The following is a 27706-nucleotide window of genomic DNA, read 5'->3' on the forward strand; positions in this document are numbered from 1 at the left end:
GTCTTACCAACTTAAGATAATTCAGAAAAGGAGGTCCCCAAAAGTTTGGGCACTACTGGGTAAGTCTGCAGGCTCCAAAGATGCAGTATGCATTGAAGCTGGCATGTACTAGGATAAAGCTGCATAAAAATGCATAATGTACCCAGGGGAAATGCTTTACCTAAAAACTGGGGTACCACAACCACTCAGGACCCCAAAACACTGCAGCTAGAAAAGATTATGACTCTATCCCTTGTTGTTAAACACATGGGGACAGCTAATCTACCCATTGGATTTTTTTTTTTTTTTAAGTTCTAGGGTACATGTGCACAATGTGCAGGTTTGATACATACATATATATGTGCCATGTTGGTTTGATGCACCCATCAACTCATCATTTACATTAGGTATTTCTCCTAATGCTATCCCTCCCCCAGCCCCCCACCTCTCCGATAGGCCCCGGTGTGTGATGTCCCCCACCCTGTGTCCAAGTGATCTCATTGTTCAATTCCCATCTATGAGTGAGAACATGCGGTGTTTGGTTTTCTGTCCTTGTGATAGTTTGCTGAGAATTATGGTTTTCTACCCATTGGATTTAATTCAGTTTTTAAATTTCAGGATCAAAGTTACTCTTGTGGGGAGGGGATCAGTCACTGGGAAGGGTTCACAAATGGCATCTTGGTGACCCTACAAAGGGTGATGACCTCATATGAGTTTGTACATTTGTTTTATGAAGCTTTCTGTATCCGGGTTGACTACGTAACAAAAAATTTGTATATGCTGGATATTTAACAATAAAAAAGTTTAAAATTAGAGCAAAGCAAATTGCATTAACTTGTGTTTGGGATTAAAAAAAAAAGTATCCTTTCCCAGGGGGCTGCTGAAGATGACAGAGGGGCAGGTCCTGGTGCTCGATGGTCGAGGCCATGTCCTGGGCCGCCTGGCGGCCATTGTGGCTAAGTAGGTACTGCTGGGGCGGAAGGTAGAGGTCGTGCGCTATGAGGGCATCAACATTTCTGGCTATTTCTACAGCAACAAGTTGAAGTACCTGGCCTTCCTCCGCAAGCGGATGAACACCAACCCTTTCCGAGGTCTCTCTACCACATCCCGAGGCCCCTACCACTTCCGGGCCTCTATCCGCACCTTCCGGCGGACCTCGAGGCATGCTGTCCCTCGAGACTAAGCGAGGCCGGGCCGCCCTGGATCCCCTCAAGCTGTTTGAGGCATCCCACCGCCCTATGACAACAAAAAGCGGATGGTGGTTCCTGCTGCCCTCGAAGTCATGCATCTGAAGCCTACAAGAAAGTTTGCCTACATGGGGCACCTGGCTCACGAGGTTGGCTGTAAGTACCAGGCAGTGGCAGCCACCCTGAAGGAGAAGAGGAAGGAGAAAGCCAAGATACACTATCGGAAGAAGAAACAGCTCATGAGGCTATGGAAACAGGGTGAAAAGAACGTGGAGAAGAAAACTGACAAATACACAGAGGCCCGCAAAATCCATGAACTCCTGGTCTGAGCCCAGTAAAGACTGTTTATTCCTAAAAAAAAAAGTGTGTGCCTCATTCAGCTGTCCTCCACCCCATCTGATCCTAATGCCTGTAGGTCACAGCAATAGAAGCAAAGCCTTTCAAACTAATATTCAAGAAAATCATCAAAATGTACCTATCACCAGGAAGTCATATTCGCCCGCCTTGGCCTCCCAAACTGCTGGGATTACAGGCGTGAGCCATGGTGCTTGGCCGGGTTGGGTTTTTTTAATTGCATATTTCCCTCCATGTCCTTGGAAGACTCAGTTATAATAAACCAACATATCTCATGTTGAAATGTGATTCCCAGTGTTGAAGGTGGGCCCTATTAAGAGGTGATGAGATCATGGGGGTGGATCCATCATGAATGGTTTAGCACCATCCCCTTGGTGATAAGTGAGTTACTGCTCAGTTCATGCGAGATCTGGTTGTTTAAAAGTCTGGGACCTACCCTCCACCCCCTTGCTCCCACGCTCACCATGTGACATGCCTGTTCCTGCTTTGGCTTCAGCCATGATTGTAAGCTTCTTGAGGCTTTCACCAGATGCCAAGCAGGTGTGTTGGTGCCATGCTTCCTGTACAGCCTGCAGAACTGTGAGGCAATGAAACCTCTGTTTTTGTTGTTGTTGTCTGTTTTTTGAGACGGAGTTTTGCTCTTGTTGCCCAGGCTGGCGTGCAATGGCGTGATCTCGGCTCAATGCAACCTCCACCTCCCGGGTTCAAGCGATTCTCCTGCCTCAGCCTCCTGAGTAGCTTTGATTACAGGCATGTGCCACCACGCCTGGCTAATTTTGTATTTTTAGTAGAGACGGGGTTTCTCCATGTTGGTCAGGCTGGTCTTGAACTCCCAACCTCAGGTGATCCACCTGCCTCGGCCTCCCAAAGTGTTGCGACTACAGGCGTGAGCCACTGCACCTGGCTGAAACCTCTGTTTTTATAAATTACCAAGTCTCAGTTATTCCTTTATAGTCATGCAAAAAAACTGACTAACACACACCTGCTGCTGCTGCTGCTGCTGCTTTAAGATCCTGTGCAGTGAGTCTGGGTTTCTAACCTCAAGAGAGTGGCTAGCACAGGAGATCGCTAGTCTCCTTCCAATTTTGTCCTGTTGAATGGCATAGAAGATTGGTTATATGGATATCAGAGAGAGGAGTCACTAACAAAGATGAAAATGTAGAACTCATTTGATAGGTGGAAGAGTAGAGTGGTTTCTGATATAGGTTTTGGAGACAGCAATCTGAATTTGAATTGTGGCTCCACCATGATTGTGAGCAAGCTATTTAACCTCTCTCACCTTCAGTTTCTTTAACTGCAAAATGGAAATGGAAACAGTGAGGATTAAATGGGATCTCACATGGCACAGACTGGTATAAAGCAAGTGCGCAGTACAGTTAACTGTGATTATTGCTCCTGTGCTCACAACACTTCCTTTAACTGGTGCTTGGAACATCTTATTTTCCCCTTGCATAATTAATCCTCTACTTTGGTTGATGCCAGAAATGCAGTTTTGCTATATGGTGACATTGCACATACTCCAAGCGTGTAAGCCCCAGACACCTTTCGGTGACACTGCTGTAGGGCTTAATGACTTGCCACCAGGCAGCCCACATAATTGTCTTGCTGAAGTCATAGAGCCCTTCCCTGTTCTTCAGCTAGACACACTGAAATTCTTCGAGTCTCAGGAACAACATTGCTGCTTCTCAACAATAGATTTACTTTCTCAAAATCCATAATGTCAGCTGGGCACAGTGGCACACAGCTGGAGCTCCAGCTACTTGGGAGGCTGATGTGGGAGGATTGCTTGAGCCCAGGAGTTTAAGGCAGCCTAGGCAACACAGCAAGACCCTGTCTCCAAAAATAAATCCATAACGTCTATAGTGTGGATAACATAACACCCTTGGAGCTGTAGGGAGAAAGGTGCTCTCCTGTGAATGGAGAGGATGGTACTGACTAGCTGCAGAATTTGGGCCTGGGTTGCTTTATGGTTTTGTCTCTCTTTCTAAGTAAGGATGAGAGACTTTCACTGCTTCACTTGTCCACCTTCGCATCATTACTTCTTATGACCCACAGGAAGGATATCTAGGGTGACAGAATAAACTCAGGGAGAAGTTATTGGCTGGGGCATGGAGGTGACTAATTGGTCACACAATTGAGTTTGCATGTTGAGTGCTGAGTGCCCTGCAGTTTATAAAACACCTTCATTCTCACAGCCACCCTATGATGAGGAAGCCAGGGAAATTGTAGTGTTTTTATTACCACTTTACAAATGAGGAAACCGAGGCTTAGAATTAAGTAGCTTGCCCAATATCTCATAGCTAAGCAATGGTGGATGGTATGACCAAGTCCTCATTTCCATCCTCCCAGTGAGTTGTTTCTAAGTGAGCTTTATATGCCCAAGATCATCTATTAGGATGGGGAAACATATTAAAACTTCTCGTTCTAGTTATTTTTAGCTTGCCTTTTTAACTTTTAAATTTTGTTTCATAGTATCAGTAATGTATTAGACTAGTATGTGCATGTAATTTATAATTAAATACACATACTTTTGGGTTCCAGCTCCAAAAAATTTTACTGATAAGGGTGCATGATTAAAATAGCTTGGAAGCCACGGCTCTAAGGAGGAGTCTTGCTAATACTGGAGATTAACAGATCCTCTGACCCCGTATCTTTATTTTTATTTTTATTTTTTTGCTATTATTACTTTTGGTCAGGAACTTTTATTGGTCTGTGTTCTTCAGATTACACCACAATCTTGTGAAGTGGTAATCCTGATTTTCTTTATTCTTTTTTTTTTTTTTTTTTTGAGACGGAGGCTCGCTCTGTCACCCAGGCTGGAGTGCAATGGCCGGATCTCAGCTCACTGCAAGCTCCGCCTCCTGGGTGTACGCCATTCTCCTGCCTCAGCCTCCCAAGTAGCTGGGACTACAGGCGCCCGCCACGTCGCCCGGCTATTTTTTTTTTTTTTTTGTATTTTTAGTAGAGACAGGGTTTCACCGTGTTAGCCAGGATGGTCTCAATCTCCTGACGCGGTGGCTCAAGCCTGTAATTCCAGCACTTTGGGAGGCCGAGACGGGCGGATCACGAGGTCAGGTAATCCTGATTTTCTAGAGTAGCAGAAGGTGTTTTCTATCTCCTACAAAGTCTAAGGCTGACATTAATCATCTTTTGTTGAAAGGCTGTTCCTGCCGGGCGCGGTGGCTCAAGCCTGTAATCCCAGCACTTTGGAAGGCTGAGACGGGTGGATCACGAGATCAGGAGATCGAGACCATCCTGGCTAACACGGTGAAACCCCATCTCTACTAAAAATACAAGAAATTAGCCGGGCGTCGTGGTGGGCGCCTGTAATCCCAGATACTCCGGAGGCTGAGGCAGGAGAATGGCGTGAACCCGGGAGGCGGAGCTTGCAGTGAGCTGAGATCTGGCCACTGCACCCCAGCCTGGGGGACAGAGCAAGACTCCGTCTCAAAAAAAAAAAAAAAAGAAAGGCTGTTCCGGTGCTTTGCAAACATGATGGCTCCCAGCTCATACAGCAGAGGCAATCCCATTTCCGTATCATTTGTGATCACTTACAAATAGCAAAGGTTCAAGTAAGCATATGGGTTCCTAGGCGTCTGCACCTTGGTTCTTGAATCATAACAGGCCCAAGCTTCTCTTTATAGGTTTATGTTACTAACTAGACTTGCTACTGTGTGGCATTCAAGAGCATGGTACTTCTAATAAACACTATATTGGAAGGAATTATTGTCTGATTTGTTCATTGCTCCATCCCCAGCAGTGCCTGGAACCCATTTGGTTCCACTGTCTGTTGTCTGGCTGAATGAGTGGTGGATTAATGGTTACTCCTCAATTTTATCTTTTCTCTTGACCAAGACACCCCTAAAATGACAGTAAAGAAGTGAAAAAGAGTGCAAAGACAATGGAAATGAGAGATATCAGCAAACAAGCACATGTTTTTGGAAGACAGGTGAGGAGTGATTGCTGACTGGGCAGAGTGGAGGAAACAGTGACCTATGTGTCTACAGAAAGGAGTATGGATGCGAAGTAAGTATATCTGCCTGGGATATAACCCTTGGGAGGCCTGGGAGCTGGAGGCACTGTATACTTCAGATGGCTGGGACAATGTGTGGGGAGACTGCTTGAGAGTCTGAAGGTTTATTTATTGGAGAAATGGGTTAGAAGAGGATCCAGACCAGGGGACAGGAGGCATGGTGAAGTGATGGGGTGACGGGAAGGCTAAACAGAGAAGATGGACTGAGGGTGGCCACTCTCATGGCGTGATGCCCTCGGGCCTCTGCCTTCATCTGCTCTTAGAGCATGCTCCAGGCAGGAAAAGGGATAATTCATCTCTGAAAAAACAGAGAGGAATTCTTTTAAGAAAAGGCCTCCACATGCTGGCAACTGAAAATTCTCTAAAGAAATGATGAGTTCGCAATGTAATCCCCCTATACAATGGGCCACCAGTAAAAAGCTCCACTAAAACACCCTGAACCTCCAAGCTGCTTGTAGTGCCTCACTCTTAAATATGAATGGCCAAGGATCACCAGACATTTAAAGAAAGCACCCACCTGAAAGAGACTGAGACACAATGACCAGGAATAGAGGAATACGGAAGCTACATGACAAGTAGAAGAGAACTTCAAAAACACTTATTAATGTCCTCAGAGAGAGAAAAACCAAAACCAGGATGCGATGGTAAGAGAAAAAGCAGAAAACAATCAAGAGCTCTTGGAAATTAAAAATATGATAGGGTGACATAAAAAAATCTTATTAGAAGGCTTACAAGAGCCTTCGAAAAAGAAAACAAAAGCAAACAGAAAGTAGAAACTGATAGAGTTTTACAATCCCTAAGGTTCAATATCTGACAAAAGGAATTCTAGAAAGGAGAACCAAGTAAATGGGGAGGAAGAAATTAAAACAAAACAAAACACCACCAGTACAAGAACATTTTCCAGAATTGAAGAATATGCATTTCCTAATTAAAAGGGCCCACCAGTGGAGTGCCCAACCCAAAGAAAGAAAAAAAGACCTCCATGGGCGTGAACCCAGGAGGCGGAGCTTGCAGTGAGCTGAGATTGTGCCACTGCACTCCAGCCTGGGTGACAGAGCGAGACTCCCTCTCAAAAAACAAAAACAAACAAACAAACAAAAACCTCCATGGCACATTATTGAGTAATTTCAGATCAACAATGATACAGCGAAGATCCTATAAGCTTTCAGAGAGCAAAAGAGGTCTCACACAGGACTGGCATCTCATATTAAGAGTGACACTACAGCCAGAGGACAATACGAAAATGGCTTTAAAATCCTGAGGGAAAATTATTTCCAACTTTGAATGTTCTGTAGCCACCAAATTACTAATCAAGTCTGAGGACAGATCCAAGACATTTCCATATTTTGACAACTCAAAAAATTTACCTTTTATGTAGGATGCCCCTGGAAGAGTAGTCCTAGCAAAAGAGGGAGTAAATTGAGCAGGAGGAAGACAGGCTTCCAGTCAGTGGACTTCCCAAGACAATGGAGAGGGGAGCAATTGTCACAGAGCAGCAGCACAGCAGGCTGAGGGTCTAATGGGCTCCAGAAAATACAGGGGAATTGATGGGTTTATCCAGTATGTCTGACCAGCTGGGCAAAAAATAGTGACAAGATACACCCAATCTAGTGGGCAAAATTAAGGATAAACATATAGGTAAGAATGCAAGTAAAAACCATGAGGCAATAATTTTAGGATAAGCAAAAACCTACATACGAGAGGAAGTGGAATTGCCAATATTACCTAATATTGGTAGACGAAGACAGAGTCAATAGGCATGTTTTTAAGACACAAGGACATAAATACTCCTTGGCTTTGTAAGTGAACAGTATAGATGCCTCTCACTATCCAAATACTTAGCCTTCATCCTTTAGAAGGGAACAGATTTGGATACTTTTCTGGAATCTGTTCCTCATCATTTGAAATTCCACTACTCACATCTGAAACCCAGACACCAAATAAATTTGGATGTACAATGTCTCTCATTTTCTGAGCTTGTTATCTGACTTAGAAACTGGATAGATTCAGATACTTGATATTTACAAGCTTGATGTAACCACATACCTTCACTGAGAATGGAGAAGCCTTAGGGAAGGGATGGAGGAAGGAAAGCGGGTGGAGATGTGTGACAGCCAAACCCTACTCTACATGATGGAAGGTTCAGAGATCACCTAAATACCTAAAACCGATAAATGCAGAAGTACTCATATGCATACACTTCATAGAGATATGGAGTAAATCCTAGAAGAAACAGCTAAAAGAGTGAAAAGTCGTTGCCTCTAGGGAGACAGGATTAGCAGTGGGTAGAGACAGGGCAAGGGACTGCCATTGGATTAAGTTTTTAGTACAACTTGGCTTTTAAACTGTACATGTATTACTTTGGGGGAAAAAGCACATAAAAACTTTAATAAGAACACTAGCCTGGAGAACTGTGTTCTGTCTCAATGTCTGTCACCAGCCAACTGTGTTTGGTTGAGCAAGACACTTTGATCTCCAGGTCTCAGTTGCTTCATCTATAAAACAAGGAGTTGGAGTCCTTCCCAACTGTCCAATTCTATGACTGCATGGTTCTAATGTGCAAATTTGGGTTCTCTGCCAATGTTGGTGGTGTCATCCAAGCTTGAATTACTGGGCTGTAATATTACTTAGCATTGTGCTAAGAAAATAGCATTTTATTACATAGATATATATCTATAAAATGGAGACATCTGGAAAAATGTGCAATAAGAGAGTCTTGTTATTTGCGAGAGAAACAGAGGAATATAAATTGTGACTATTTTGCAGAAGAGTGCGATATGGAAGAAAACACAGGATCATCAAAGAAGATAACGCAACATGGCCACCAAGAAACAAACAAAGCAATAATAATCAAACAGACAAGGAGGGTTAGACCCAGACCAGGTCTAAATGAGACAGAGGCTAGGGAATGGAGAAATAGGACCTTCCCAAGGTATTTATGCAGGTGAACAGAGAAGTCTGAATGGTAGATGATTTTGGCAAAAGCTTGAGACTGGGGATGAAAAATGATGAGAAAGATAGAAGCTGTAATATTTTACAAGAGACTTACAAATATTTTACCTTTGGGGATATAGAAGGAAGAGCTGATAGGGTTTGCCATCGAGGACAAAGATATGAAAAAGACACAAGACAGCAGGGACCACCTGAACTACAGATGTTCAGGAAGCACAACATCTCAGAGTGAGGCAACCTTGGATTCTACTCCAACCCATGTTTAATATATGCAGAACAGAAGGTGAGACTGAAAAGGAAAGGATGGGGATTCTGTCTTTGCTGGCATAAGCAAGCTCTGGGTCAAGAATACAGAAAAAAATCTGACAGTCAAAGTGCCATCCATATTTGCTGAAATTGACTTCGCTTGTTGGATTTGGAACCTCTTTCCAAAACAAACAGCAAACTTCCTTTAGATTCAGGCAGTAAAATTCATTTTTATATCATTCATTAAACATTTAAACCATTCACTTAAAAAAAGAACAAATATTTTTATTGTGGTAAAATAAACCACTCATTCTTATGGACACAGTACTCTTTCATGTCTTTAGGAGAATAATAGCAAAGGTTTATTGAGTACTTACAGTTCAGAGACCATTCTAAAAGCTTTATGCAAAATATAGTTGACCCTTGAACACCATGGGTTTGAATTGCATGGGTTCACTTATACACCAAAGTTTTTCAACCAAATGAGGTTGAAAATACAGTATTTGTGAGACACGAAACTCGCCTGCACAGAAGGCTGACTTTTCATATATTCGGGTTCCTCAAGGCCGACTGAGGGATGTGAGTAAGCACGGATTTTGGTATACCCAGGGGTCCTGGAACCAATTCCCCATGTATACTAAGGATGACTGTATCTTGTTTAATTTTTTCAACAACCCTATGAAATAGCTACTATAGATCCACAATCCCTTATCCAAAGCTCTTGGGCTTAGTGGTTTTCCCAAATTGAATTTATCAGGTTTTATTTAGTAAGGTCATACAGTCAGGGGCTGCATCCTATAACATAGGAATAATCATACTAATTTGGATAAAGTGCATAATAAATAGTCATATGTCAGTTCAGGGCAGACTTTGATGCCAAATTAGTGTGCCTCAAATTTAGGGGAAAAAAAAACTAACTTTGTTTTCAGAGTGCTTGAAATGCACTCTTCAGAAACGCAGATCAGAATTTTTATCCCTATTTGATAGATGAGAAAACCAAGGCACAAAAAAATTACATAACTTGCCCCAAGGGTCAGGGATTGACCCAGGCAGTGTGGCCCCAAACCTAGGTTCTTAACTGCCCTTGCCATATTGCTTCCTTCTGTGTGGCTCACAGTTTAGGGTTGGGTGTAGAGGGCATAAATTACATTTTTACCACACAAGTAGTTAAGCAACCTGGTATTCAGAACAACACAGAATCCTGCTGATATGGAAGAGAGCCAGGTGACATCAACGCTTCCCATCCCTGAAGGACAGGGAGAATGACCTGGAGGAAGCTCAAGGCGTGGAGTTGTCCATAGCAGATCTTGAACCAGAAAGGCTCCAGGCACACACAGCATCTTGGAAAGGGGCTGTGCTTGCTTTTAATCCCATGGGATGAGGAAAATACAACAAAGTCCCAGATAAACCAGGTAAATATGGCCAGCGAGACGGGTGAATATGAATGTAAGAACTGAGAAGGCAACAAAAAGAAATAATGACTACTGTTTATCAAACACATACTCGATGCCAACTACTGTACTAAGCACTTTGCAAGCAATATCATGTTTTTTCCATGCAAAAAGTTTCTGAGGGAGAAACCATTATTATTCTCATTTTGTAGAAGAGGCTGAAGCTAAATGCACACAGTCCACAGTTTGTTGGAGGCAGAGCTTAAGGGGAAGAAAGAGCTGGTGGGAGAAAAACTACAGGGTTTGGAAGCTAGAAAATTCACTGAGTGAGATGAGAGCTGTGAGCACTGACAGTTTCTAAAGAAGCAATACATGGACTCCACCGGCAAGGGTATTCATGGCTTATGCAATGAGAGCTATTTTCTATGAAGATACTTCTCAAATTATGTCTTCATGGGATAATGCCTTTGACAGGGTAAATGAAAAGCAAGTTTAAATACTAGATAAGCAGTCTTATTTGCTTTTTCACTAGGGAAGATAAGCAAATATGTAGCTCCCAATCTCCAGCTTGGAGAAGGCAATCAATACATTTGACAGGCTGCTCAGTCCTCAAATAGTGAAGTGAAAAAACAGCCATTTCCGGGCCAGGCGCTGTGGCTCATGCCTATAATTCCAGCATTTTGGGAGGCCGAGGCAGGTGGATCACTTGAGGTCAGGAGTTCGAGACCAGCCTAGCCAATATAGTGAAACTCCATCTCTACTAAAAATACAAAAAAAAAAAAAAAAAATTAGCCGGGCATGGTGGCATATGCCTGTAGTCCCAGCTACTTGGGAGGCTAAGGCAGGAGAATCGCTTGAACTTGGGAAGTGGAGGTTGCAGTGAGCTGAGATCATGCCATTGCACTCACTGCACTCCAGCCTGGGTAACAGAGTGAGACTTTGTCTCAAAAAACAAACAAACAAACAAACAACAACAACAACAACAAACCAGCCATTTCCCACTCAGAAAGCTCCTATGGGCCAGCATGGAGGAAGGAGGGGAAATATTGGTGCAATTTTATGGTAATTTATTTAATGTAATTAACAGCTACAAAACTCCCACAAATATACACTCATTGAGAAGATCCACACTACTGTCAGTGTCCTCATCTTCAACTTAACCAAAATCATAGATTTCAGTATGTATTATCAAAATGCGTTTACTAAAGTAAGGCTACTTCCAAAGACAGAGGAGAAAACATAAAACTTCCTTTTCGAACTGGCCAAAGACAGAGTGCTGTTTACATTCCGAGCAAAATCACAAGCACTTAACAACTGGATGTTACTATGACCTTACAAGGACCTTCTCTGGAAAGAAGTGGTTGAAAAGAAAACAGTAGTTGTTGCAAACTGGGCTAATCAGGTTTTCTAAAACATTCCCTGCAGGAAAGTTGTTGTGGGGCTCAAAGCTTGCCCTTTGGGGGCAAGGCTTCTAAGTAGGCAGTAATAAGAAGGCTCCTTGTCACTGGGGACAAACCAAGTGCCTCACTCAAAGTTAGTGGTGGCAGATGCTATCCCTGGTGGTAGACGTTATCCCATCCCCCAACAGCCCCATTTTAAAGATGAGGACAAGAAGGCCCTGGGAGGTTCAGTCATTTATCCTACTAGGTCACGTCAAGTATAGGAGGCAGATCCAGAAATGACTTGGGGGTCTGTCCCTATAACTGGAGCCTCTATGACAGAGCTAGAAGAGGGGCTGGAGTCTTTTTTCTTTTTTTTTTTTTTCTGAGATGGAGTCTCGCTCTGTCGCCCAGGCTGGAGTGCAGTGGCATGATCTCGGCTCACTGCAAGCTCCACCTCCCGGGTTCACGCCATTCTCCTGCCTCAGCCTGCTGAGTAGCTGGGACTACAGGTGCCTGCCACCACGCCCGGCTAATTTTTTGTATTTTTAGTAGAGATGGGGTTTCACCATGTTAGCCAGGATGGTCTCGATCTGCTGACCTTGTCATCTGCCTGCCTCAGCCTCCCAAAGTGCTGGGATTACAGGTGTGAGCCACTGTGCCCGGCCGGGGATGGAGTCTTTATTCCACTTCATCCTACTCTTCAACTTGAGTAGGGGTTCCGCATTTATCTGTTTCACTGACTGGGCTGTGGCTTAAGATTTTCATTGGAAAATGATCCTATCCTTCAAACAACAATATCGACAACAAAGACAACAGTTTTGAAAACCACTGCCCCATACCTGTGACTAGAAGAGTTTTTAATTCCCCCTCCCGCCCTGCCCCATGGCGGGTGTGGGGTATGGCCATTGATGACTGTGGAAGAGGATAAGATGTCGCTGTGTAGAAAATGTTATACATACCTAACGTGTGATTTGGCAGTGGAAGATAACATCTGAGTCATCAAGCAGCCCCACATCAAAACAGTAAATCAAAAGCAAATGATGTGGGAAAACAAATTCCTGTATTCTTACAGAGTCTGTGTTGGGAGGATTCCCATCCCAGGGCTCTTAACCCATAAATCAACAAATCTCTCTCTCCTCTAAAAGGCAGCTAGAAGCAACATTCCCGCTTCCGTTTCTGTGCCAGGAAAGGGAGATTAGGACAGTGCCTGCTATGCCGTGTCGGGTCCAGCGGCCCCAGAGACAGACAGGGGCTGCACGTCCTGGGACCCCAGCTGCAAAGAGTGTTTGACTTCTGCAGAGCAGTAAACATTTGAAAAGGCGAGGTTCACAGAGCTGTCCTATTGAGACGTTAGGGACATCTTCAAGTCCAGCGCTTCTCAATCTGTGTTCCCAGGAGCCCTGGGATGCCTCGGAAGTATCTCAGTTCACTCTGGGGGCAACTGCCCCTTCTTCAACCACAACAGTTCCTCTTTCTGTGTTTTATACAAAGGGCTCTGTGTAAAGTTTGGTTAAAGAATGAAGTGCTCCAGTCCACCTTTACCATAGATAGGGTGACTGGGGCCCAGAGAGCAAAAGTAAGTTGTGCAGTGCACACACTCGTTAGTGAACAAGCTCCACCCTGCCTGACCAATGCCTGCCCTTTATGCTACCCTGGTTGCACAAAGAATTCTACTTCAAAATAGCTGAATAAATGCAAATGCCATGTAGTCTCTTCACTGCAGTGAGAAAGGCTGAAAGCACATTAGGCTTATTCAGGAGGTCTCCTAAATTGCTCTGGGAAAACCCTGGGAGATTTAAAATGCCTAGAAAGCAATTTGTTGTAACAGCACTTCCAAATTTCCAATTTCCAACTCTGTGGGCTGAGCTGGGCAACAGGTGGACAAAATCATTACATAAGGAACATCTGCTGACACCCACAATGAAAAGGTCGTGGCCCAGGAACTATGAAAAGGGCTCTGGGATGCTTTTGGTTAAACGTGGCAGGTTGATAAACTATGTCTATCTCTACTCTCTCCTGAAGCCCCACAAAAAATGACAGTAAATTTAATTTTAAAAGGCGTAAACTACCAGAACAATGTGATAGTCCTACAATATAGGAGATGAGAGTAGACCCAAGATGCCAGTAAAATTCTGGATGCTGCTGTAGAGCAGTTGGACAAATGGTAAATGACTTAGCTGAACACAGCTAGTGGGTGGGGTGAAGTGGGGGGCATTGACACGGGCTGATTTGAGACCCTAAAGCCCAGAAAGGCTACCCTTGAGAACAGGGATGTGGGGAGGGCTGGGCACAGGAAGCTTGGTGGGAACTCTGTATAACCTTCTACCCTGCTATCCTTTGCTTGTTCTCTGCGAAAGACTGAAGAAATCAGAGTTGTTTAAGAAAGGACATGTAATAATAGTATGGCAGGCGATTCAGCTGTGAGTAATACTCACATGATCATAATAATATAAGCCCCCAATGCCGATTTAGTGAAAAATGGCCATGTGACTATATTGGAAGGCTGCATGGAAAAGGGGTGTGCTGTGCGAAGGGCCTATTGAAGAAATAAGCCCTCACTTTTCATGGTGGCAAGTTAGTAGATAATATAAAGCTTTTAAGAGTCTTGAGGTGGCAGGAAAACCTAGTTACTTTACATTATAGAAGTAAACAGAAAAGAACAGTGAAAATTTTTTTCAAAGTATTTGCATTTGGGGAGAGAAATTGAGAATAGGGAGGGGATTGCTACTTTTCTGCAATTCGAAAACTCAAAAGCTCTGAAACCAAGTTTTACCTAATTTGGTGATTAAACTGTCTTCATAACAACACCTGACCTGAACTGATGTGAGGCTATTTCTAGTCTTTATTAATCTGTTTAAGTGTGAAGATTACGATTTGCTACAGAAATACCTTATGTGTTTGATGATAGGTGACGCCCCAGACCTCAGTGAGTGTAAATCGATTACTTTTCCAAAGTCTTAATAATTCTGAATTTGAAAACACACCTGCCCCCAAGGGGGTTGCAGATGCCCCTGCACCTTCTGTGCACCAACAACTTGGAGTAGTTCTGGCCCCTTCCCTTGCTCCAGCGCTCACCCAGCCATTGCCTGCCTGACTTCTCCACGTAAAGCTTTGAAAGGTGAAGTTTCCACTTTGCATTCAACATGTCCAAAACAGAACTCCTAATTTCTCTCCTCCCCAGAGCCTGCTTCTTACACAAGCCTGCCCATTGCAGTTATACCATCATTCACCCAGTTGCTTAGACAAAGAACCTAAGAATCTTCCTTGACACCTCTATCGCCCTTTAATTCCTCAGGAAGTAGTGCTAGCTCTACCTTCAGAGCTGCTAACCACATCCATTACTATCCCAGCACAAGCCTCCCTTTCTGACTTCTTTGCTTCTACCTTTACCCCAGAAGCACAGATTCTCCACAGAGCAGAGCTTTTAAAACAGAAATCGGACCATGTCTCTCCCCTGATTAAACCCTCTAATGGCTTCTCTCCACACTAGGATAAAGTCCTTACTCCTCACAAAACCTACAAGGCGCTGTATGGCTTGGCTTCTGCCTCTCCCCCTCTGACCTCCCATCCTGTCACATTCCCATTCCTGCCTCAGGGTCCTTGTACCTGCTAGTCCCCAGGTCCCCTAGACTCTCCTGACCCTCACTGGCTCTTTCCTCAAGTCATTCAGTCTCCCTTGACCACCCACAGCCCCTCAGTCACTGTCTTCCTGCTGCATTATCTTTTGTTCACTCATCTTGCCCCTACTAGATTGTAGGTGCCACAAAGGCAGGGAATTCTGCAGTCCTGTTAACCCCTGGAGCCCCTGTATTTAGGGCAGAGCCTGGCACACACTACATGATAAATGAATACCCATTAAATAAAAGAACAAATAGATGTACTCACTTACACCATTTAGAACGTAAAGAATACAGTGAAGAAAATAAAATCAGCCTTGGAATCCATTGCACAGGTATAGACATATACAAATAAGTATGTGTGCTTAGTAGTAAAAATAATTGGTAATGTTCTATATCTTAATAGGGATTTTGGTTTCATGAAAGTATCCATTTGTCAAAACTCAGAGAAGATATACTTAACGTTTGTACATTTCATTGTATATATTTTTTCCTCAAAAGAAAAAACCAAATAGTGAACACTAGTTAATGATATGCATGCTGGAGTATCAAGGGGAAAGCATGCTGAGGCCTGAAATTTACTTTAAAATGCATTTAAAAATCAGATGCATTATTGGATGAAGAGGGGGGTATAGATGATAAAGCAAATATAATAAAATGGTAATTATACAGACAGTGGTAGTTATAAGGAAGATTTCACTGCAAAATTCTTTCAACTATGCTATGTGTTGAACATTTTTATAATAAAATGTTGGGAAAAATTAATTCAGATATTGATTACAGTAGGTATTCAACATGGTTTACTGAATATTTTATGGTATTTTACCATGTCATCATTGTCTTTGTTTTATTATTTATTTATTTTTGAGACAAAGCCTCACTCTATTGCCCAGGCTGGAGTGCAGTGGTGTGATCTCAGCTCACCGCAACCTCTGCCTCCTGGGTTCAAGCAATTCTCCTGCCTCCGCCTCCCAAGTAGCTGGGCTCACAGGCATGTGCCATCATGCCTGGCTAATTTTGTATTTTTAGTAGAGACAGGGTTTCACCATGTTGCTCGGGTTGGTCTCGAACTCCTGACCTCAGGTGATCCACCTGCCTTGGCCTCCCAAAGTGTTGGGATTACAGGCGTGAGCCACCACGCCTGGCCTCATCATTGACTTTGAAAGCTTGGTTTCACACAGCTGTATAGTATGCCACTGAATGGATGGATATATCACAACTTACTTAACCAGTCTCCTGTCTTTGGAACTACAGGCCACCTTCAATTTTTCACTTTTATCAACAACAGAGTAATGAAAATCCTGGTACATAAATCTGTGTGTTTACTTACTCAGTTTATATGCCCAGAAATGCAATATACTAAGGTCAAATGTCATAGCATTTTAGAATCCTGATATGCACACCTGCCTTGCTGAAGGGTGGCTATTGAATGGGTATATTCTTATTTTCTGATGAGTCTGTAAGTTTCTTGAGAGAGAGCAACTGCTTTGCTCTGCCTCCCTCACTGGGCTGAGTGTACTGCCACGCACACTGTAGGCTTGCAGAAAAACAACTTCAATACGTTCAGGGAACATATGACTAGAACGAATCCTGCTGCACTGCTGAGAACGGGGAGAGGTACTCTTCTTTACAGGAAATTTGAGGCTGCCTTTCCGTGATGGAGCAGAGAGGAGAGGAGAGGGCTGCAGATGGAAGGCAATCTAGCAGCCAAAACCAGGGTCTTTCAGATGCCTACTGGGAACCCAGGGCCAGTTTTTCCCAGGGCTAAAAGTGGTCTCTGGGACTCACTGAACGGATTTTAGTTGAACCAAAACAATGGAACACTCTTGATCCTTAAACAGAATGAGGTCAAGCTGCATGAACGCTGGGGGAGAGGTGCTTGGGAGGGATGCTAAGGGAAGCATGGCACCCGAGGCCTGCACAGGGTGCAGGAGGGGCTTCATTTTCTGTACTCCATGCCCCTCTGGATGCTGTTTTTTTTGTTTTTGTTTTTTAAAATAATTTATAAGTGTGGAATTTTTTTTTTTTTCTTTTGAGACAGGGTCTCACTCTGTCACCCAGGCTAGAGTGCACTGGTGCAATCATGGCTCACTGTAACCGCCACATCCTAGGCTCAGGTGATCCTCCCACCTCAGCCTCCTGAGTAGCTGGGACTACAGGCAAATGCCACTATGATGGGCCCATTTTTGTATTTTTTGTAGAGATAGATTTTCGCCATGTTGCCCAGGCTGGTCTTGAACTCCTAGGTTCAAGGGACCCGCCCGCCTCAGCCTCCCAAAATGTTGGGATCACACGCATGAGCCACAATGCCCAGCCTTAACTGTGTAATTAAAAAAAAAAAAAGTTTCCAGAGGTCAAGGGGCCCAAGTTGGTGGGTTGACTCTTTCAGACCACGCACTTGAAGTGAGCAAGTGAGTCTTTCAGCCTGGACTCCAGGACACCAGCTTTTCCATTTCAGAGCTCAGCAGAGACGGACTCCTCACTTCACACACTGGTCTTAGTCCAAAAGTTCATTTGTAAGTTGAGGTTTGGAGCTTGGAACATATTTCCCAATACAATGGAGACAGTTTCTCTTCTGGCCAACAAGAGCTTTTCTGACCCTTCATAAAACCAAAATAAATCCCATTTTCTTAAAGGATAGAAAAACCCTATTAACGGAAATACTGAAGGGACTTTCACAGGACTGGTGATAGAGGCAGAAATTTTTCTAAAAAAGTAACTTTCTTAGGAAGTTTGGCTAGTGGCACCCTTCTCTCTCTCTCTTTTTTTCAAGAGGAAGAATACCAAGGGGAAAAAACCCTCAGAACTTTCTGAGGAAACCAGCTAAGGGATAAAAAGTGAGAGGGGAAAGAAGTCTTCAGAAACTGAGAACAAGCTTGCTTTGAGGTGAAATGATCCAATTTATCCAGGGAAGCAGCAGCTGGCATGCGCTGCATCCCCAGAGTAAATTAAAAGTAGAACGGTGACAGCCAAGAGAGGCAGTACCCCAAACCTGGAGGGCTGGGGGAGAAGCAGCATGGGATGGTGCTGGGCTATGGGGGACCAGAGATGAAACCCACAGGAACCCCAAACTCTCACAGTGAAGGGAATATGCCTACTGCACAGAACGTGGAGGTTTCTATCATGTTGAAGAGAAAATATTTAGCCAAAAGTACTCTTATACCTGGACCCTTGAGAATTTAAGTCTCTGAATAACACAAGAGCTTCAGGGTCACCCAAACAACCAAAATGACCCAAAGATCAGAAAAACAACCTAAGAAATGAGGTGAATGTGTTAAGCCCAGGGGACAGTGATTAGGGAGAAAATGGGATGCCAGCATTTAAATGGCAGGGCAACAAGCTCCCAGCTGAAGGTGATGTTTCCAGAGAAGTGGGGAAGGAAAAGTAAATTACCAGGGACAGATGGCAAAGAATATTAGGTGGCATAAGGGTCCCCAGAAGAAAGTGTTGAAACTGGGAGACATCAGGGCAGGTGGTGCCCTCCACACATCTGCCTACTCCATAGCACCTGGCCCTGAAGAGAGTCTCAAAGAACATCTCAGGATTTGAAATCATCTTGAAAGCAGTCTGTTAGGCTGTTCTTGCACTGCTATAAAGAAATACCCGAGGGTGGGTAATTTATAAGAAAATAGGTTTAGGCTGGGTGTGGTGGTTCACGCCTATAATCCCAGCACTTTTAGGAGGCTGAGACAGATCACCTGAGGTCAGGAGTTCGACACCAGCCTGGCCAAAATGGCGAAACCCCAGCTCTACTAAAAATACAAAAATTAGCCGGGTGTGGTGGTGTGCCTGTAATCCCAGCTACTCGGGAGGCTGAGGCAGGAGAATCGCTTGAACCCAGGAGGTGGAGGCATGGTACTGACATTGTTCAGCTTCTGGGGAGGCCTCAGGGAGCTTTACTCATGGCGAAGCACAAGAGAGTGAGTGGCTGGGGGGAGGGGCCACACACTTCAAAGATCAGATCTCCTGGGAACTCAGAGCGAGAGTTCACTTATCACCAAAGGGATGGCTCAAGCCATTTATGAGGGGTCCACCCCTATAACCCAAATACCTCCCACCAGGCTCCAACACGGAGGATTACCTTTTAACATGAGATCTGGGTGGGGACAAATATCCAAACTATATCATAGTCATCCGCTGGCCTTCTGATTCCTTCCTACTTCTTTGAATCTACAATGCCATAAGATGCACCATAATTTTATCTACTAGTAAGAAACAACAAACTAAACTACCCAATGATGACAGGGCATGAAATTTATGATGGATTCCTGCTTTGAAGAAGTTAAAATGTGAAAAAAAAAAAAAAGGTGGGGATCTTAGAATCAGTGAAATATGAAGGGTTGGAAGGATACTCTATCTGGCTGTTTTCAGAAGGGGTGCATGGGACCATGATACTGCCTTCCATCCACAGCACCAGTGAAAGGGCGCCAGTGAAAAGATTCACTTGGCAAAGATGCATCATCCCCAGAATCCACATATGATGGGGGAAGGAAGAGCTGAGGAGGTGAATGCAAGAACAAGGAGCAGCAAAAGCCAGCAGGGACAGAAGGACTCCCTGGAGATCTGCTTTACTGTCTCTATGGAGGGTGGACTCAGCCATGGAACACGTCCCTGGCCACCCTTCTCCACTCACATGGCGAGCCCGATGCCAACAGCGGAGGCCTCTGGGCGACAAGTGGCACTCTGGACCTCTGGGGACGTTTGCCAAATGCCTGCCTCCCTCGTGAATGAACACCACACATGTGCGCTCGCTCTCGATGGCGCAGGTCCTAAAAGCAGGAGTCGGACTGCACAGGAAATGTTTTGCAAAGAATGAACCAAGTCTTCTCCCTCGGAAAATAGCTTCCCTCCAGCCTCCTTCAAGGGAGTTGGAAAGGAATGCTTCCCATTTGCAAATCAATAACTTACATTGGCTGTGTAGACAATAAAGCGCAATATGTGATCCTAGAGACCCATAATGGCTCAGTGTTCTAACATAATCCTGCCCGCCTAGAAGCAGACAAGAAAACGACACAGGCCTCCCAGCTGTGTCTGCCCAGTGCCACACCGAGGACTGGTGGTCCGCCTGTCGTTCTTTCTTTTTTTGGTGGAAAATCAGAAGGCTTTGGCTGAGCATGCTGCCAGGAGCTGAAGACACTCGACATTTTACCATTTCCTACTTTCCACAGCTATTTGCATAAGGGTTGTTAGGAAAATACCTATACCAGGAGGGAGATGGTTTAATGGAAAAAGCATTTCAATCATTCACTTTCAGCCAGAATTTCACACACTCGAGGCACTTGACATTATCCTTGGAAATCAGGAGAGAAACAGCTGCCGCATAGGCCACACCCCCAGGGATTTCAGCCTTTTGATACAAGAGGAGTGGCTTGTGGAGAAATTGGTTAGATTCTGTGAAATTCCAGCTAGGAGCAGGGACTGAGAGACTGGATTACAAAACTGATCTCTGTTCCACCTGGATCAGCCCGGTATCCAACCCACAGGGACAATTAAAAAAAAAAAGGCCTGTAACTGGCAAACATCATCTTCCCCAATTGTTCCATTCCCTTCTAACTACTCTCCCCGTCTGGCACCCGACCAAAGGCCCAGAGCAACGTGGAAATGACCCGAACTCCTGGATCACCGGGCACCCCGCTAGCCAGGTCTCAGGGCGTCTAGGAATGTGCCATTATCAATCCACTTGCCTCATCTGAAGAGTTGGAAGGAGCACACCTCTACTTCCTTTTCACTCATGAGAAAGACTGTAGGAACATCAGTCACTCCCAACAGAAAAGCAAAGGAATCCATTCCTTCACAAAGCATCATCTCTGCTTAAACCAAGCATTCTTCAGGTTAGGCAGAACTCTCTGAAGAACTCTTGGGATTGCCCGCTCAACTTTAGGAAAGCCAGCCCCTGCGGGAAGCCACCCATGCAAGGCAACCAATCAAACTAGCCAGCAGCATCTGACACATTCAGCTGTGGGTGTTCTAGATACAAACACAGAGGTTTTTCCTTTCACAAAGGCCAAATGGCATGCTGTTATGGGCAACGGCTCAGCTGAGAGACGTTTTTAGAAAGCTGTTGCTGCTGCATGAAAAAAAAAAAAAAAAAGCTTGTGGATTTTGTGCACTTAAAATGAAAAATCAAAACTTGAACATGGAAGATGGTTGCCTGATGGTTTGGCATCTCGCCCTGGCCTACACACTCCAAATCCAACCCTGGGCTTTCCACGCCTCAGCCCAATGGACTTTTTACTGCCTTCACTCCCAGTCTGCTGGGCACATGGGTGTCAATCCTGGCAGCTTCCCCATTTAGACTGGGTTCAAGATGGTACCTGATGAGCACGTATGAGTCTGGTCATTCAGCCTACACTGAATGGTCCATCTGGGGTGTCTGAATCGCAGCTGTTAGGCAGTTAGAACACAAGGTGAGATGAGATGAGTCTTCTCCCCTTTCTCCCTGCATCTCTGCTCAGGATACCCAGAGAGGGAAGAACTTAAACACCCCACAAGGGATGACAGCCTTAGGTCCAGCCTCATATGCAGGGCAGAGAGTATCTGCTTTGTTGCACTCAGAGAGCCCATGAACACCCATGGGAAAATACACCTACTGAGCACCCACTATGTGCCAGGCATGGGAGAGAGGAATATAAATGAGACATATGGTCTGTGTTAAAGGAACCCAGAGCCCACCAGAAAGGAGGACAGGTGAAATGAGAAATAATACAATATTATATGCTGTAACAGAAACACCTGAAATGTGCTACGTAAACAGATGAGGACTTGGCTAATTCTGCATGGGTCTGAGGGTTGGGGTGGTATCAGGGAAACCTCATTTGAACTGGGCCTTCATGGATAAGTAGGAAGATGCCAGGTGGACCAAGGCAGCAGTCAGGATCAGAGGAGAGGAGAGGGTGAGTGGTCTGTGGAGAGCACAGGGACTCTGCCGGTGGGCAGTGGCTGGGCCTGGGAGGGCCCACAAGAACCACAGTGAGGGGCTATATGCCAACTTCACCCAGCAGACCCCAGGGAGCCACTGGCATGAGTCGAGGAGCAGAGTGACAATCTGATCTGAGTTCTGGAAAAGTCATGCTGGAGACAGTAAAACTGGACTGGGGAGGCAGTAACCAGGAGAAAGCCCAGTCAAGAGGCTACTGTGAAGGCCCTAGAGATCAGGGACGTGGACAGCCTGCCGCTGTGAGGAAGAGGAGGGGCCACAGCAGAAGTGCTTCAGGGTGGAGTCCACAGAGCTGCAGGTAGCAGGAAGTGATGCCTGCCTGGGGCCAAAAAGCCTGGCGCCTTGAATGTGTCTGAGTCCAGGCTGCCAACACACCAGCTCTTCTGCCACATTTTCTGAACCTTCCTGATTCTCAGATTCACCAGTGCCAGAATCTGAGCAACACCCTGGCTCCCAGCTCTGTTATATCTTCTCCAGATCATACATACTGCCCCCCAGAGCTTACAACCCAGCTGTCAAACGCTGGGCCAGGGAGCCTCCCTATCTAGCCCCTGCATCTCCACCAGCTCCAGGGCCAGACACCCCAAAAAGGAAATGGAGTATACTTCCCACTTGATTCTGTCTACAGACCCCCTTCTAAATACAAAAAAGAAGTAACGTACCAGAGGTGAGCGCACCCTTCCAGGTTTACCTGCCCCAACTGGTGTCAGGAATTCCAGGATTCATCTGGTTTACCTTTGCCCCCAAGTTCTGGCCCCATGGAGTGATGGCGATCTCAGGGTCCTCTCAGAAGCCTGTGTCCAGAGAAATCTGGACATAAGACAATCCTAATGTCCTTGGTGAACTCCAGGAGGAATGCATTTCAGGTAAGGCCAGGACAGACCACTTGGGCAGATGAGCTCCAGGTGTTTTTTCTATAAATCTCATTGCTAGTATCTGAGACAGGAGCAACACTGAGCCTTGTGCGTGCTGCACAGTGTTGATGTTTATAGACAGTTTCCCGGTGTCTAATGGCATTGGATCCCACAACACCATGGGAGGTAGGGGTCAGGCACTCCTAGAAGGCCACATGGAGCAGAGCATGAGACCACAAGTTCTGCAGTTGAAATGCCTGTCCTGGAGCACTGCTTGGCCTCTCACTGGCTGTCTCATCTTGGACAAGTACTCTATTTCCTTGTGCCTCATTTTCTCCAGCTGAAAAATGGAACTAATACAGCAGTCCTTGCTTATCCATGGTTTCACTTTCCAGTTTTAGTTACATGCAGCCAATCATGGTCCAAAAATATTAAGTGGAAAATCCCAGAAGTAAACAATTCATAGGTTTTAAATTGTTCACTGTTAAGAGCAGCTTGATGAAATCTCATGCTGTCTGCTCCATCCCACCTGGGCTATGAATCATCCCTTTGCCCAGTGGATCCATATTGTCTATTCCACCTGCCTATCAGTCACTTAGTAGCCATCTCAGTCATCCAGTGGAAGGCTGTGGCATCTCGGTGCTTGCATTCAAATAATCCTTATTTTCCTGAACAAGGGTTCTAAAGTGTAAGAATAGGGATGCTGGCATATTGTTATAATTGTTCCATTTTGTTACTAGTTATTATTGTTAATCTCTTACTGTGCCTTATTTAAAAATTAAACTATCACAGGTATGTATGTATGCATAGGCAAAAACAGTACGCACAGGGTTTAGTACTATCTGTGATTTCAGACATCCACTGGGGGTCTTGGAACTGCATCCTTTGTGGATAAGAGGGAATAGTGGACTAATGCCTAGCACATAGTGGGCACTTCATAAGCATTCTTAGAGAAAGATCTGCAATTTAGAATGACTTAAACAGAATGCTCCAGGCTGAGGAACTTGCCTGAGGTTGCCTGGCTGGAATGTGAGATGGAGAACTAGAATTCTTTGGCTCCCAGACTGTACTCTTCATACCACATCAAGCCACTCTGGGAAGCACCTATTCTCTGGCCAGTCCCTCTTCGTGCCTGGGAAAGGGCCTTTATATGGCAAACAATGTATATTGTCATCTTACAGCAATAACCATTAAAGTAGAAGGGTTTTTGGTTTTTTTTTTTTTTGAAAATTTTTATTGAGGTAAAATTCATATAACACAAAAATTCATTATTTTAAACATTGCAAAGTATACAATTCAATGTGTAATCCACAATGTTGTATAGCTACTACCACTATCTAATATGAGAATATTTTTATCACCCCAAAGACAAACCCTGTACTTCCCAATTCTCCTTTTTGCCAAGCCTCTGGCAACCGCTAATCTATTTCCTCTCTACAGATTCCCCTATTCTGAATGTTTCATATGCATGGAATCATCCAATATACGGTCCTTTGCTTCTTTCTTTCACTTAACATAATGTTTTCAAGGTTCATCCATGTTATAGCAGGTATCGATATTTCATGCCTTTTTATGGCTGAATGGTTCTCATTGTAGGATATACTACATTCTGTTTATCCATTTATCATTTGATGCACATTTGGGTATTTCCCACCTTTGGGCTATTGTGAATAGTGCTGCTGTGAACACTGGTGTACAAGTTTTTGTGTGACCTTAGGTACATAACTAGAAGTGGAATTGCTGGATCATACCATAACTGTATGCCTAACCTTTTGAGGAACTGCTGAACTGCTTTCCACAGTGGCTGTGCCATTTTACATTCCCAACAGCAATGTGTAAGGGTTTCAATTTCTCTACAATCCTCGCCAACACTTGTAATTTTCCTTTCTATTTTAAAATATATATAGTATTACAGTCATCCTAGTGGATGCAGAGTGGTGTCTCTTGGGGTTTTGATTTGTATTTCCTTAATGACTAATGATGTTGAGCATCTTTTCATGTACAGTACCTCTTTAGGTTCTTGATATTATGGAAATTGAAATAAAAGATATGAAATCTTCAGCTTTTTTTCTTAAAATGAAGGAGTGAGCTTGGTGCAGGCACAGCAAGCTGATCCACCTAGAGACTGCAGCAGGGAAACCGAATACCCAACACACATGGTCCTTTGGTCAGTTCCTCTGTGCAGCAAGCATATGGTGGCCCCAAGGTTAGGGTGGGATTTGGGAAGGCTGCACAGGCTCACAAAAGCTTCCACATCTACCTGGGCCCACCCTGGTTCTGTTTCTCTGGTTATCAGGTCCTATCTGTCTTTAGAATGGCAGTCCAACTTTGTCCACAGGCTTGAAGGTGGGATTAGCAAGATGGTCTGAGATGCTCAGCTTGCAGACCAACTGTGGGCCTGAGAAAAGCCAGGGCATTAAGGATAAATGCCACATGACAGATCCATCTAGGAAGCTAAGCAAGCAGATGGCCCCAAATGCCAGCCAATGGTAGGTGTGGACACTCACAGAAGCAAAACCCTCCTGCAGTACAGGGGCAGCAGAGTGGCTGAAGGCTGACTGATGTGGGAGCCCTGTGAGCCTTTGACTCACTCTGCCAAGAGCAGAGGCAGAGTACAGCTAGGCAAGCACCTTTTGGAAAACAGGCCACTGGCCACCACTGTGAGGGATGGTTACCCTCTAGGCATGGGTGTTCCAGGACCCAGGTTGCCTCTTCTTTTCAATGCTGCCTTCTGGCCATTTCATTTTTCAGGGCCTTTTCAAGAGACAGGAGACAAGAAAACACCACTGCATGCTTCCACAATTCTTATAGAAAGCTATGGTGCAGGGATGGCTGGAGCCAATGGATTCCTGCTCTATTACTGTGTAATAAGCTACCCCAAAACTCTGTGGTTTAAAACCACAATTTGTTATTGTCTCTCACAGTTCAATGGATTGACTAAACTCAGCTGGGCAGTTTTCCCTTACAATCAGATGTCAGTTGAAGCTACAGTAGTATCTGTAGATCTACTGAGCTGGATGTCCAAGATGGCCCATTCACATGGCTGGCATCTGACGCTTGGTGTCAGCTAGGGATGTTGACTGAAGGACCTCCACCCCAAATGGCCTGCACTTCTTATAGCTTGGTAGCTGGATCTAAGAAGGAGCATCCTGACAGTGAGTTTTCAAAGAAACGCAGGCAGAAGTTGCAAGACCCCTGTGACCCAGCCTCTGTGTCACTTCTGCCATATTCTATTGGTCAAGACTGAGTCACAAGCAACATTCTCCAACTCTTTGAGGTTAGTATTACCTTACCAGACAAAGACATCATAAGAAAACTAAAGATCAAATCCCTTCTGAATATAGACATAAAAATCTCCAACAAGATACTAGCAAACCAAATTCAGCAATATATAAAAAGGATCATATACCATGAACAAGTGGAATTTATCCCAGCAATGCAAGAGTGGTTCAACATACGAAAATCAATCCAAGTAATATATCATATTAACATAATAAAGGGCAAAACCACACTATCATCTCAATGGACGCAGAAAATGCATCTGACAAAACCCAATCCCCTTCTTAATAAAACACTCAACCAACAAGAATGGAAGGAAACTTTTTCAACTTGATAAAGGGTATTTTTGAAAAGCCCACAGTTAATATCATACTTAATAATGAAAGATTTAATGCTTTCTCCCCAAGATCAGGAATAAGACAAGAATGTCCACTCTCACCACTAGTACTCAATATTATGCTGAAGGTTCTAACCAGAGCAATTAGGCAAGAAAAAGAATAAATGGCATTCAGATTGGAAAGGAAAAGGTAAAACCATCTCTATTTGCAGATGACATGACCTTATACATAGAAAGCCCTAAGGAATAAATACACACAAAGAAAACTATGAGTTAACAAACGAGTTTAACGTGATTGCAGAATAAAAGGACATATGTAAGAATCAGTTGTGGGCTGGGCATGGTGACTTATGCCTGTAATCCCAGCACTATGGGAGGCTGAGGTGGGCGGATCACCTGAGGTCAGGAGTTTTTGAGACCAGCCTGGCCAATGTGGTGAAACCCTGTCTCTACTAAAAATACAAAAATTAGCCAGGCGTTGTGGTGGGTGCCTGTAATCCCAGCTACTTGGGAGGCTGAGGCAGGAGAATTGCTTGAACCTGGGAGGTGGAGGTTGCAGTGAGCCAAGATTGCGCCACTGCACTCCAGCCTGGGTGACAGAACAAAACTCTGTCTCAAAAAAAAAGAAAAGAAAAGAAAAGAAAAAAAAAACCAACCGGTTGTATTTCTACACACTAGCAATGGACAATCAGAAAGTAAAATTAGGAAGACAATTTCATTTACAATAATATCAAAAATAAAATACTTACCAATAAGTTTAACCAGAGAGATGCAAGACTTGTACATGGAAACTAGAAATACAGTTGACAGAAATTAAGATCTAAGTAAATACAAAGCTTCCCATGTTCATGCATTGGAAGACCTAATGTTGCTAAGATGGTTTGCATTCTCTAAACTGATCTACAGATTCAACGTAATCTTTGTAAGAACCCGGCCTTTTTTTTTTTTTTGGAAGAAATTGACAAAGTAATCCTAAAATTCATATGGAAATTCAAGAAGTTCCTGTTGTTTCAAGCCAAAACAATTTTGAAAAAGAACAAAGTTGGAGGACTCATACTTTCCAGTTTCAAAACTTTCTATGAAGCCACAGTATCCAAGATAGTGTGTTACTGGCATTAGGATATACAGATCAATGGAACAGAACTGAGAGTCTAGAAA

At 44.2% G+C, this 27706-nt stretch overlaps 1 protein-coding gene and 1 pseudogene across 19 annotated transcripts in view; one reads left to right on the plus strand and one right to left on the minus strand.

Moving 5' to 3' along the window:
* The window catches only part of ATXN7L1 (ataxin 7 like 1), a 269394-nt gene that overhangs the window by 210281 nt on the left and 31407 nt on the right, over window positions 1–27706 (minus strand). The gene's annotated exons all lie outside the window — the stretch shown is intronic.
* LOC102141009 (large ribosomal subunit protein uL13 pseudogene) lies at window positions 768–1596 on the plus strand (annotated as a pseudogene).

The sequence above is a fragment of the Macaca fascicularis genome, chromosome 3 (assembly GCF_037993035.2).
Source record: "Macaca fascicularis isolate 582-1 chromosome 3, T2T-MFA8v1.1".
NCBI classification, from domain to species: Eukaryota; Metazoa; Chordata; class Mammalia; order Primates; family Cercopithecidae; genus Macaca; species Macaca fascicularis.